At 36.5% G+C, this 13,324-nt stretch overlaps 1 protein-coding gene across 5 annotated transcripts in view; it reads left to right on the top strand.

The window, feature by feature from the left end:
- Nucleotides 1-13,324, top strand: part of LOC146478214 (A-type voltage-gated potassium channel KCND3-like) — a 34,155-nt gene that overhangs the window by 1,556 nt on the left and 19,275 nt on the right. The window contains exons 1-2 of one of the 5 annotated variants that reach the window (XM_085112461.1): nucleotides 878-1,171; nucleotides 6,047-6,107. The gene's annotated coding sequence lies outside the window, so the exon portion shown is untranslated. Of the gene's footprint in view, nucleotides 1-877; nucleotides 1,172-5,781; nucleotides 5,926-6,046; nucleotides 6,108-11,823; nucleotides 11,965-13,324 lie in introns of those variants that run through there. The other 4 variants (XM_085112462.1, XM_085112463.1, XM_085112464.1 and 1 more) reach the window with 4 other exon arrangements.

The raw sequence follows: 13,324 nt of genomic DNA, 5'->3' as shown, positions 1-13,324 counted from the left end.
TGTCATTCCTTCCTTGTCAAAAGCTCATGGATATGTGCCATACCTGATCGTCCAAATGTTACAGTTTTCCAGAATACTGTTGCACATATGCACTCACTCAGTATTTAATGATATACAGACTTGAATGCTAATAAGACCCATTGTTGACCACATTTTGAGAAATGAAAATTGGTGTGAAATGGTATAACTTTATGGCGCCTATTCTGACAATTTAATTTATGGAAGACGATATTTTAATTCAGGAAACACTATCTCAGCTGTTGAAATACCGTGTTAAGCATTAACAATGCTGTTTTCTCCTGTTTAAAATTACCAAAAAAAATCGGTTACAGAGACATGCTTGCATGTCCGGTTTAAAGAATAAAACACGTACAGAATTTCAATCAATTCAATGTAACAATAAAATTTTACCGACGATTTTCATTTGTGATAGTGTTATGTCATATTATACAATTTGGCGACGTAACAATCAGTAATAAACCCGAAAGGAAAGTTTCACCTCAATTCAATAATACCACACTAAAACACTAAAATATTCAAATTTGTCAAGTTATTGCTGTCAATATTGACATGGATTTTAATAAGTACGTCTCATAACTTAGGAAAAATAAGAATCTTGATTATCGACCACCAAGTGCGGAACTCAAGACGAAAACCTGCTAAAGATGATGACGCAAAAACCGTTGCTTTAAAGGCCATAATTATTTCTTTCTTTAGATCTGAAAAAGCGATATCCATTATCTTCATCAATATTGATCACAAGAAGAGTTATTACTCAGTGTCATGCAAATCATTCTCCGTATCTACACACACGTAACGCGAGTCTTTATTTTTAAACGTTAATGGCCAGTTCTGTCAGGTTTGTTGACAGTTGGTAGACCAGAGGCAGTATTAAATTTAACGTTTGGGGTCAATATTGTCGACAAGAAACAAACTTTGGGGAGAAAATATGAATAAGTAGGGTGAAATTACCCCCCGGGAAAAAGAGACAAGAGGAAATCATAGTTTTGTCAACGATTACGCGTTATGGCAAGTCAGGCGTAATATACCACTCCCTAATATACGACAGTTATTAACTAGAGAAACTGATATTAGATCGATGCACGACACACAACCTCTGAACTGCATTGTCATCCGAGATGAACAGTTATTCTCTGGAAGGTCCTGGAAGGTAAAGTGTCTTTTTGTTTTGCATTTCTTGATCGTATTTCCTAAAATATATATTTATACGCTAGGGATTTTCTAAGAACGAACGCAAATACCCATGTGAAACGTTTTCATTAACAATGTAGACAAAAATGCTGTTTCTTTGACCAGATGGCCGAAAGGAATCGAGAGTCACTCCAAAACGAAATATGATCGGAACATTTTATCGACAGGCCGGCGATCAGTGTTTTAGATAAAGAAACCGAAATTCTGAAACGGAAGACATGTAACAAAACAACATCGACATATGTGTATTTTTTCGAATAAATAAGGGTATTGTTCATTTAAAAATATGGCTTTCAGTTCAGTCGCAACGTCACACATTACTTTACGTTTGATGTTTCAGGCGAATGACTGTCTTTTGAGCGTTTCAGTCCTTCAGTGGTAGCCACAAAATGAGAAGGAACGAAAAATATCCAGATGGCATAATTAAAAAGCATCGCCAAAATACATAACACATCACACTTGAAATTTTATTGAAATTGTCACTCACTTTTTAGACTATATTCTGCGTTTATTCTCGTAGATATAAAATGTGATGTTCAGTGTAGAAGCAATTGAAACTGGTCTTAATCTTACATAATCTGGGATTGCCTGGCTAAAAACTGAAATTATGTGTTTTACAGTGAATTGACAAACGAAACGCGCCATGTACTACTAAAGAAATCGCCGGCTTAGGTTGGAATGGTCGAAATTTAGAATTGCATCAGCTTACTCCAACCAAGCTAACATTAGAAACTATAGGTATGCCTGGCGGCTTAGGGTTTGAGTCACAAATTAAAAAAAAAAATTAAATTCATCTTGTCAGTCAGCATAAGACCATAGAAACACATAGGGGAGATTGCTCGGTATCTTTAATGTGAATGGTCTCACAATAGGATTCCACATACAGGTTTGATATTACTTAAAACTACTCTCGTACTTTTAATAAAAGTACCACCAACTCGCTCATTACGTCTAATATTTTCCATTAACAGATGTAACAGTTCCAAAGCTAGGTCGAAGGTAATGCGTATTTTTAGATTTAATTAAAGTTTTCCTTTAACCTAAAAGAGAAAAAAAATCAGTAACTATTGTTCGTTTTTTTTTCAGATTTTATCACTAAACTTGTTAAAAAGATTTGCTTTAAAAAGCAATTTCTCAGCTGTTGTTTCTTCTACAGCCGGATTGATTACTTTATCTAAATGTATAAATTTTGGGGCTAATAAATGTCAAACGATGTAATTTCTTACCTTAAAAGCGATGGTAGTAATTTCGCGATGATTGTATGATCTCAGTGCTTTTGTCAAAGAGCAATCGGCAGTTGTATATGTCAATCTATAAAAATAATTTTACTTTAGAAAATTTCATGTAAATGGCAGTGAGAAAACTAGAAAGAAAGACTGATGCGTTTTGAGTGTTAATGTTCGGTCTGAATATATGCAGCATTATTCAACAACACTCAACGTTGTTGAATACAACAAGTGGGACAACCCTCATCGTTCATCGCGGTTGAATTCATTTCAAAAGCCAAATGTTTTGAATGGTGCTTTCACTGCGCGTGCGTGAGTTGACTGATGTCGTGGACCAAGTGCAATTGCTGACTACATTTGAGAACAAAACAACTGTTAAATGATGTTCAATGAAAAGATTGATGAAAATCAGATCATTCAACACCACTCCACATTATTCAATATAATAATCAAGCAAAATCCTACGATTTGAGCATGTTGAATTAACATTTACACTGAACCTGAAATTGTTGAATTCTCTTTGCTAAAAGATGCATTGTGAAAAAGAAGACGATACACTCTTTTTTTTTTTTTATAAGAATATTGTTTTTCCGGGCCAGGCTCAATATTCTTATTTTTCTGCCGATTTTAGGCTGAAAATATTCTTATATTATCCTTAAATTATAGCTTATGACATTTCCGTTTTAGAATGTATTGGGGTATCAATATCAAAGAACGAATTTATCATGGTACTTTTTGCAGTTTAGTTCATTTCTTTTGTGCTGTATACTGTACATATGTATTACATGTATCGTTCACCGAACTGTCACCAGCATTGAAAATTTGGCCATAGCTAGTGCAGTTTTTTCCTTTTCTTGGCTAGTTTCGCCGTTTAGATCGATAAAGGCTAAATTTTTAAGGTTACGTTAAAAGCATAAAATTGTGTCTTTTTTTTCAGATTTTCAACACACAAATATATCCTTTACAAAATCTCATCATCTTTGGGTTTATTCTTAAAATATTCTTAAAATTTCGCAAATTTCAGCCTGGATATTGTTTTAAAATATATTCTAAAAAGGAAGTGTAGTCAGAGTTCAATCTTTAAATGGTAAACATTCTAATTTTGAGTTCCACTGAGCTCTTAACTTTTTTTGTGTGAATGCAAATTTGGAAAAATAATCTTGAATGCTGATCCCTTTTTTAGGCGTTGCTGTGTCCCTACAACGCCAGCAATTTCCTCTTTGAAATAAGCAATGAAGTACAATTTTGTGTTGGACGAAACTGGCTTCAAGAGCTTTAATGCCGCATAATAAAGAGTAACAAGGAAAAACTTGAAGTCAACGACGCAAAGAAGAAGAAAAAGAAGCGCTTTTTGTCAATTAGTTTGTCCAAATCATCTTTTAGCCACCTTAGCCTACATACATTAAGGGCCTTTTCTAATGAGCCCGGTAACCGGGTTGGCCCGGTAGGCGGGACGAATTTTGTCTTCTGTTCATATGGCCCCCCAGTACCCGTGGAACCGCGTTCCCACATGTCAGCGGCCTTACAAGCCATGCGCAGTTGAAAATGTTTCGTCTCGGACAGTCCTGGTATCTGGGCTGGAATGTTCATATGGGGAAAATTTCCAGCTCGGTTAGCGAGATCTCGGTAACCGGGCCAGCTTGCCTTCTCATATGAACACATCGAACTTTTTGTAAAGAAAAGAGTGGCGAGGCAAGATCTCGAAAACCGAGCCAGCCCGGTCGACCGGGCTCATATGAAGAGGCCCTCTAACATCAGGACATGTTACTGTGCCTAGCGTGTGACAGGCCAATGAATGACTTGTTCACAAAGGCCACGAACAGTACATGCGCAGTTGAGTGTTGAGTGTTGCTACAAGCAACGAGCAGCTGCTGAATTAAGGCTCATGATGGAGACTTAAAAAGGAGGCACAGTGTACTTAACAATACAGGATAAAGGGAAAACAATAGTAAACAGGTTCCCGGAACGGAACTGCATAATTCAACAAAATAAATACAGGTGTGGTCGATAATAAAAGGCGAACATACTATTCATCTTCAAGGAAAATCGTCCGGCTTCCCAAAGCAGAATTCAGGGAAAATACGGTGTAATACATGTGTTAATCGTTATATTTTTCTTCTCTCCCAAGATCGAAGTATTTGTAGCTCGATAAGTTTTATGACACCAAATTATGTATCTATTTCAATTACGATATTGCACTGTACGCCCACTGTGAAAAATGGTAAGTTAATTGCTTCCAAAAATTTACATCCGGAGTTACCTAGTATTGGTCGCTGTTAGGGAAACTTACATTTCAGCGATAGTTTCCCTTAATTACGCCGCATGTTGGCAATAAACTGGCGAAAAGTCTTTTTGTCGAAATGGATGACACAATCATAACACTGTCTAAAACATCAACAACAACGCAACAAAAAATGTTTATAATTAGTAAACATTGCTGTTATAAACAACCAATGTTCAAGACTTTCATAGTAGGCGGCTTCCAGAATTTCAAAGTTTTAAACTTGCAATACATATCAGCTTCATTAGATTCAAGACCTGCTTCACATTGAGATTAAGTCATATATTCTATTTTGTTGAGTGATGCATTCATGCATTCAATATATAATTTCCCGCTATGAAAGTGAGAAGTATTGAATTCCACCCTATAATACGCCATTACAGGTTAACCTTTTGTTGATAAACCAGTGTTTTGTCGTTTGAAGCTACCTTCATATTTAACGTAAAAACTCTAAAAAATAAACGAAAAGATGAATACTTATTGTAGGAAATAAGTTTGTCACCAATGGTGATAAAACCAAGAAAACCAACAACCACCTTTTCTTAATAATTAATAGCCTACGGCTTTTAGCATCCATGCTCGCCTCTGTACAAATTTGAGCAAATTGCGCCTTTTGTGAAGTAAAATTGTAAAGCACTTGGCTGATGAATAGGAAGTACCTTAGATGTTAATTGTTAAATTACAGAAAGCTTTGAAAACCTGTTAACGAGTATTAAAGCGAAAATTCGGTAAAATGCATTCGTAAACAATGTTTTACGCCTTGCAGTGTCTGAGCATACGGTTAGTTTAAGCTCGTACGTGCCGATTGAATGAAATTCGTCTTAAAATGCGACCAGAAGTTCCAAGAACAGCAAGCATTATCTTATGATACCCTTGCTATTTTCCGTAATATTATTTTTGGTAGCATGCGGAACTGAATTTGAACACTATTTGAATGAATAAGTCATTAGAATGCGCGAGGCAGCTGCCCTTTTGACAAGTTGTTGTTCAACAATCTCGTGTCGTTCGTTCGTTAATTAGGGAGCTGGGCCAATCGAAACGCATACGCCGTGTTGGCCACTTCATCAGCCTAAAGATCCTTGCAACATCCTGTATTACGAACACAAAACCCGACATATTTAATTTGCTGGAAATCGATATCTTTCTTTCCATAGTTGTTTCTCAAATCATAAGGCAACGTGTCCTCGCTGGTACGAGAGAGACAGAGTAAGTTTCTCCATTTAAAATGCGATTTGCTAAATGCAAATTTATTCAAACCTGATAAATGTCGGTTACAAGCGGATCTATCACTGCGTTTAAAAATCGAATTTTCATGTTATTTTATCAGATGAAAATTGCTGGTGATGAGAAAGGCAGGTCTGATCTACCGAAGGATTTATTAAATCGAGGTAAGAGCTTTCATTTAGGTCGCTAATTTTCGCAAAAAGTCTATTTGTTTTGATCAGGAGTAGTATTAAAGTGTGCAGGTATATATTAAATACAACGTTGCTGACTCACTGCAGTGGGCAAAATTTTCAAGTGAGATTTTACTTTAATTTCAGTATTGCAACTCATTGCATGCGTTGTAGTCGGTTGTAACGAAGTAAGATTAAAGCTTGTCCTTGAAAACGCATGGGAAAGAATACTTCATTTCTTGTGGTTTGCTAACGACCTGTCATTGCCAAAATTAGCGAAGTAACTAACTCACGTGCGCACGGTAGAAAACAACGGCAGGTTAATGATATCACGGGAAACATGATCGAACAATCGGTAAATTTCTGGAACGAACAATATTAATCTTGAAAGTGGCACGAGTTAGAAAATCAAAATTAGAAATTGTCAAAGTTGTGCTTAGACACAATCATCAGTTTTTTTTTTTTCTTGGGAGTTAGGTTCAATGATATACAGACAACCTGTCACTAAACACCAAAAATGTACTTTTGGCTTCTAAGTGGCACTACAAATGTTTATCAAAACCAAAGTTAGGGGTCTAGAGGGTGAGAGAAAAAACGATCTAGGGTCTTACAATTCCCGAAGATTTAATTTTAAGGGAACGGGGGTGGGGGGGGGGGGGAGGGGGAGGTCAATTATTTAAACTTTACCAAAAAAATAAATAAATAGGTGAATAAACAAATGAATAAAAAGAGAAATGTTCCCACACGTTTCTTCGTCATAGGGCAAAATTGTAAGTCAGAACAGACCAACAGATCTTATACGTGTTTCACATACAGTTGAATGCACATCGGTAATTAAGGTTTTCAAGTATCCGACACAACAATGTTCTGCGCCAATGAGGGCACAATATGGCTATAGAATGTTCCCGAAAGAAACAGCAGAATTCCAAAGTGCATTAAGCTGACAACAAACTACATTTTACCACAGAAGTAACAAATAAACGGCGATTACAATGAAATAAAATAAATACATTGTAGTTTTCTTTTTCGCTCCGTTTTATGCTTTAGAGTACTTTTAATCCCCGAAGATCTTCTCGATTGCTAGATTATAACAACACATCTACCTGACATGTTTACATCCGGGTGTCTCGATTTCCTTTCTCGCTACATGAGTTAAATATTGAATTATTTTAAACAGTGTGCATGATATATCATAAATTAATCTGCACTGTGCATGTTTCATGACTGAAAGGACTCGAATTCTGTTTTAGAATCATAAACAAAGACAGTTTTATGCGTTGTTCGTTTATTGTTTACAAATGTCGTGCATATGTGTCATTTGCAAGGTACACTGACATCTTTGCATCCTCAAAGTTTTCATTTTTCATTAGATGGCCCACATTGTTTTTACATGTAACTGGAGGCAATATTCATCTTTATAGACAGCCAAAACAAATTTATTTTTCAAAGAAAACACAACTTGATATAATACAATTGACAATAAAACCTTTTTATAAACGACTAGACAGCCATTACCCCCCAAGCATTAAATTTGTCGGCAAGCTTTTGACGTAGCTATGCTTTGAATAGAACTTCTAAAAAAATACATCTTTTATGGTAAACAACTTGGAAAATCTATCAAAAGAAGGAAGCTGGCTGCATAATGATTTCACGTAACAAGGACAATATTAATTTTCCAGTCAAAGCGGAAACAGCAAATAAGCATTGTTAGCTTAAAACCTTTCAGCTCTAGGGATTTTTGAGTGCGGAATTTTGCGTGTTGAAATTATAATATACCGATATGCTATAAAAAAATCCATCTCCAAAACAGACAGAAATGTCCGTATTTTGATGCAAATTATATAATTCAGATTCCGAAAAAATGTTATTTTAGCCTTTTTAAATACTGTTAAGTGGTGCACGTAGTTATGGACGTAGCGCAAGCGTTGTTGAGGAACATTATACACTCGATTGCAAAAAAGGTTGACATTTGAAAAGCATAAACCGTGAACGATAAGACCCAACGGATTTGTGGGTAGTGTTTAAAGGGAGAGTTTCACGGTTTGGCGCATGAACTTATGCGAACTTATACGGTTTTATTTTAGTACAATGTCGCTATCTTGCGGCATCGAACTTTTTTTATTACGCGCGGTTCGAAAAGCCGAGAAGCTCCCTCAAATTTACGTTCTAAATCCAGTATTTCATCAGCATTCAATGATAAACTTATTATAGTGTGCTCGTTAGACAGCCTGATTTTATTAGACCAGCGAGAAGGCGAAGAACGAGAAATCTGCAAGCTTCAAGAAGCGATGCGACCGTTTAGTAACAACAACACTGAGCGTCCTTCCGAGATGCTGGAATGCATTCGTGAGAAAACTCTGCGATGGTGGCAAATCAAAACTGCGTTTGCCATTCGCAAAGACCATAATTTCATAGATATATGAATACCTTACAATAGATTTTGTAGTTTGCCGCAAATCTTTTGGGTTTTTTTTTCTACTGCCCGCTATTCGAGCCGGCTAATAGACGACTACAACTAACTCTCCCATTTGATCACACATTTATTCGCTTCGCATCTCAGTGTTGTACAATTTTTTCCATCCAAAGCAAAACGCTGATGTTTGATGCTGTTTGTCCGTCGAATTCTCCGTTTTTGACAGTTGAATTCCATATGAACAAACAGTACGATTGGAATCTAGAAAATCCTAGCGAGTTCATCCAAAGCCAGTTGGTGATCTGACCTTTGCCATTTCCAGCGAAAGCAGATGTGCCGCGAAATCGTTGTCTATTTTAAACAGACTTATCCCTTTACCAATTTTCCACGTTTGGTGGACGTATCTTGTTAACCACACAGGATTTCTACATCCACTCCACTCTGTCCGCTTTAGCTTCTGTGCTTTCAGAGAGTACACAGAACGTCCCGTCGCCGCGACGTCTCCTTTGACGATCCATCGACAAAAATGTCGTTTTCGGATGCTAAAACACTTTTAAACTTACAAAAATCGAACTTATTTTTACAACAGGAAACAAAGATTATAAAAAAGTGAAAAACTAAGAGCGAATGATCCAAATTCGGGCGCGATTTCAACAGCTTGTTCCACCACAAGCTCGCATCGAATTTAGTGTCGACCCGTACATTTTATTTTTGAGCCGGTCTGCTCGCGCAAGCGCTTGTCCGGGAACATCGGTCTTTAAACAATAACCTAATTTCCATTATCAATAATTTACCATTCTCAATCTTTGCAAGAAAGAATACAGTGCCGACTTAATTCTTCCAAATAAATTTCTACCAAATATTGCTTAAGTTCATTGCCTGCTTTGAACTTAGGCAAATCGCGATATCACTCAAATTGGCCCTTGTTGGCCAACTTGGACACTTTAAGGAAAGCTTGGACAGTTTCCATCATTCACCACTTGCAACTAATTTTGGTCCAGTCAACCGTCGCACGAGAATAGAATATTCTGCAAATAAATTTAGTACACTTATACCCATAAAGCCATTGGGTATCATCGTTCACGGTTTATGCTTTTTAGGTGTCAACGTTTTTGCAATCGAGTGTATATAACTCAACGAGCAAGGCATTTTTTAACACATTGTCGTGTCATTATTTCACTATAAACTATAAAAACGTTATTAATACAATAGTCTATGCTCTAAAATATTTAGGAAATTAAAGTGAGTTCACATGTGTTAGATGCCTTAATGTGACAGCGCGATGCTGTTAGTGAGTTCATATGAGTCAGTACGTGACTGTGTAGCCGCGCGATGCGGTTCCAGTCGATACCCACAATTTGACCCTTGCTCACCATAGAGTCTCCAGTAGCTCAGTGGTGAGAGCATCCGACTAGATCACGGAGGGTCGTGGGTTCAAATCCCATCTGGTACTCGGATTTTTTTCCTAGTCTTCGTTTCTCCCTAATTCACATTTAACATCCTTCAAGGTATTAAAATTGAATTGAAATAAGCATCGAAATCAATAGGGCAAGTTTCAAGAAATTTCTTGTGTAAGAAAATTTAATCAAATGGTGATAGCAAATACTATAAATTAAGCACGTAACTCTATATTTTATTATTAGGAAGTTTAAGAAGCTACTATGGTGACGGCAACGACAACGTGACAAAGCAATAGGATTTAATGAGAAAAACAAAGGCCCTGCACGTGCGTTTTATTTTGGTACATTTCTTCACAGTGCTCGGCCAAACCACAACGTGAAATACCAAATTCATGGTTTTGCGAAGAACGTGAGCACATGAAGGTAAATTTTCCATTCTCCGTCTCACCTTGAACGCTGTTCTCACCTGTTCTGTTACGGGATAGTTCGGCCATATTGTACAAGTTGAACGAGTTGGAAAAATCGCGAATAGGTACAAGTAACGCGAACTTGTATTTTCAAGCGACATTTTCGTTACCGTTGCCGCCGTGGTTTCTTAAAGTCCCTTAATCTTATGCTGTGAGCGCCCATGGCTGCAGTTTAAACCAAAAGCTTAATGTTCTTATGTTCTTTATGCAGCGTCTCCAATTTCAACAATAAACCTTTAGGGTCAGTTATTAAAAGACAGTTTAGACGGTGTTTGCAAAAATCACGTTCTAAGCCATGTCCAATTTTGCCAACAATCATATCTAAACATTGTCTACTTCTGTCGGTAACAAGGAGGCTTGCATCTAAGACTAGAAAACTATTTATCTACTTAAAATAAAAAGGTTATAAACAGATTTGGAGGCCCACTGATTGTCTTAAACCGCGGCGTAAATTAAAGTCTGTTTAAATAACTGTCCCTTATTTTTCGATCATGCAAATGAAAAATGGCTGAACGTGAAGCAAGTTGTTGATGTCAAACTGTATCAGAAGAAGTTGTCTACAACACAGTAGTTTTCCTTTACAACAAAGGCAAACTACCTTTCTTGTCCATATTGAGACGGCTATTTTTCATCAGCCATCATGTTCTTCTTGTCTGTGAAATAGTCATCAGCAACTATCACTTATCACTTCACGCATGCGTCGATTGAACTGAATCGTGTGTATAAACATTGCATCCAGGCGTCGCAAAGTCAGACATCGAAGCACAATTCCTCTTGGCGATGGATACCTGGAATGATAATGATCATAAGATATGCAGGTGGCATCGAAGATTTCACTACTCAAATTGAAAACTAAAATGTACACTGTTGAAATTTATTTGGCAAGAATCTAAGACGACATTGTGTTATTCTCGCTCACAAATGGAATTAAAAAATCAATGTTTTTGAGATCTGTTTGCCAAGAATCTACTAAAAAGGCGACCTAATAATTTGAATTCTTACTGATTAAATAGTGCTAATCTTGGAACAGTTATTAAGCAAAATAATGAGATAGGCTCGCTTGATACATCGTAAATCGTAATCCGCATTTTTCTCATCTCAACTGAGTAAAATATTAATGAGCATGGCGATTATTTCCTGTAAGTTTTTTCCTGAAATTTTTGTAAGTTGATCTTTTCGGTTTTTCTCGGTTTTTCGTAGCTTTAGTTTGAAGGCTTTGTTTCATCAACTTAATGTCTCCAACTATTAAGGTCATACTGTAGTTTATTAATCTTCACATTCAGAAAATACACTTTGCAAGATAAGCCAAAGTATTATCGACACAATACAGTTTGAAACTGCTTTAATCCTAGTGTTTTGTCTAATTAAACCGACATTGATGAACGTGAGGAGAGGATTAAAATCAACTTGTGCCTGTAATCCCGCGGTTGTGATATTCTGCACGAATAAACAGCATCCAATATCACAACTTTACAAACTGACATTGAGACTATGAAGTGAAGAGTTACAGAGAGGTAATCTGCTTCATTCAAGCTATATAGTCGTTTATTCCCGTAGCCGATTACACAGAGGTATGTTCTATTTAATGGTTCTTCTGAAAGGTGCTTTAGTTTTAAATGGCTGTCGTCCAGTTTTTAGAAGTAAAAATTTTAACGGCTTTAAGAAATATATTACAACTGGTTGATAACGATCGAAGGAGAGCCACTGCGAAAGCAATGCTAGAAACAGTACTACACCCAACATTTTACTGCAAGGCTAAGAATGACGATCCAAAAGAGTATCAGAAATCAGGATTATATTCAGGTTCATAATTTCAACGGCATTAAAATCTCGATCGTGTTAGTGGGGTCAGTTTGGATTCCTCCTTATCCCAATGCAATTTTCAGCGTTGTTACTTCTTATCTCCGCTAAAATTAAGTTGTACCTAAAAGAGCTAGGTTAATTATCGCTTTTTCTCATAACTTTTTGAGTAGTGTTATCCTAAAATTATCCATGAAACCACCAAGGGAGCCTCAAATCGGCTTGGCTTATTAAGAACGCGTAAAATGAAATAAAAACCAATTTGCTAAGCTGGGGGTAAATTTAATTTCAGTATAAGCACGTATACTTACAATATTTCTTACGTATCGACGCCACCGGTTTCAACTACACCGTTTCTGGCGAACGAATTCGTTTCATGATAGATATATTGCTCGCCTAATATTGCATTTAACTTAAATTTTGGGAATACAAAAAAATGCAAAGAAACGTTATTTCTGATATATTTTGGCGGGCAGTCGATATTGCTTTGTGTACGAAAAATTACAGAATAAATTCTCAAGGTAGCCATCGATCAAATTTACCTATACCGTCATTGGGGGTCTTTTAGTAAATAAGATATTTTGGACAGGCACTGCGGCCTAATCTGTCTAAATTATATGGACGAATATTGAAAACGGTCATATTATGGCGATTTTCCCTTTTTTTGGTCAAAACTGTGTTAAATCTTTTATCTAACGATCTTGCCGGAGCGCGCCAACCAAGGGGCGCTATTAAGTTAATTTTCCGGGAGACACTGAACGCCCGGACCAACGCTTTTAAAATTAAATGTAATTTCATTTTAGAGGACAAGTTATATGGTAGCAGACTAAAGGAAGTGAGAATATACATAAATGAGTCACAAATTACATGTAATTGACACATACAGCACCGATGAACCTATAAGAGGTAAAGGCAATTGATACGTGACTCCTCTAACCACGGGGGAACGCTTGTCAATAACTGATTATCAATAACCTGTAAATAACTGATTATCTGTTGTGATTTTAACCAATCACAGAGCATAACAATGCAAAACCAAATCAATCACCAACTATACTTTCAGACTTTATTATTCACTACTCTAGCAAAATTATATGATAAATAAATAAAGACTGTAATTTTTTTAAAAAG

The sequence above is a fragment of the Pavona decussata genome, unplaced genomic scaffold, assembly GCF_977016875.1.
Source record: "Pavona decussata unplaced genomic scaffold, jaPavDecu1.1 SCAFFOLD_65, whole genome shotgun sequence".
Lineage (NCBI taxonomy): Eukaryota > Metazoa > Cnidaria > Anthozoa > Scleractinia > Agariciidae > Pavona > Pavona decussata.
Note: the sequence above shows the minus strand (reverse complement) of the source record. Positions and strands in the feature narration are given on the sequence as shown.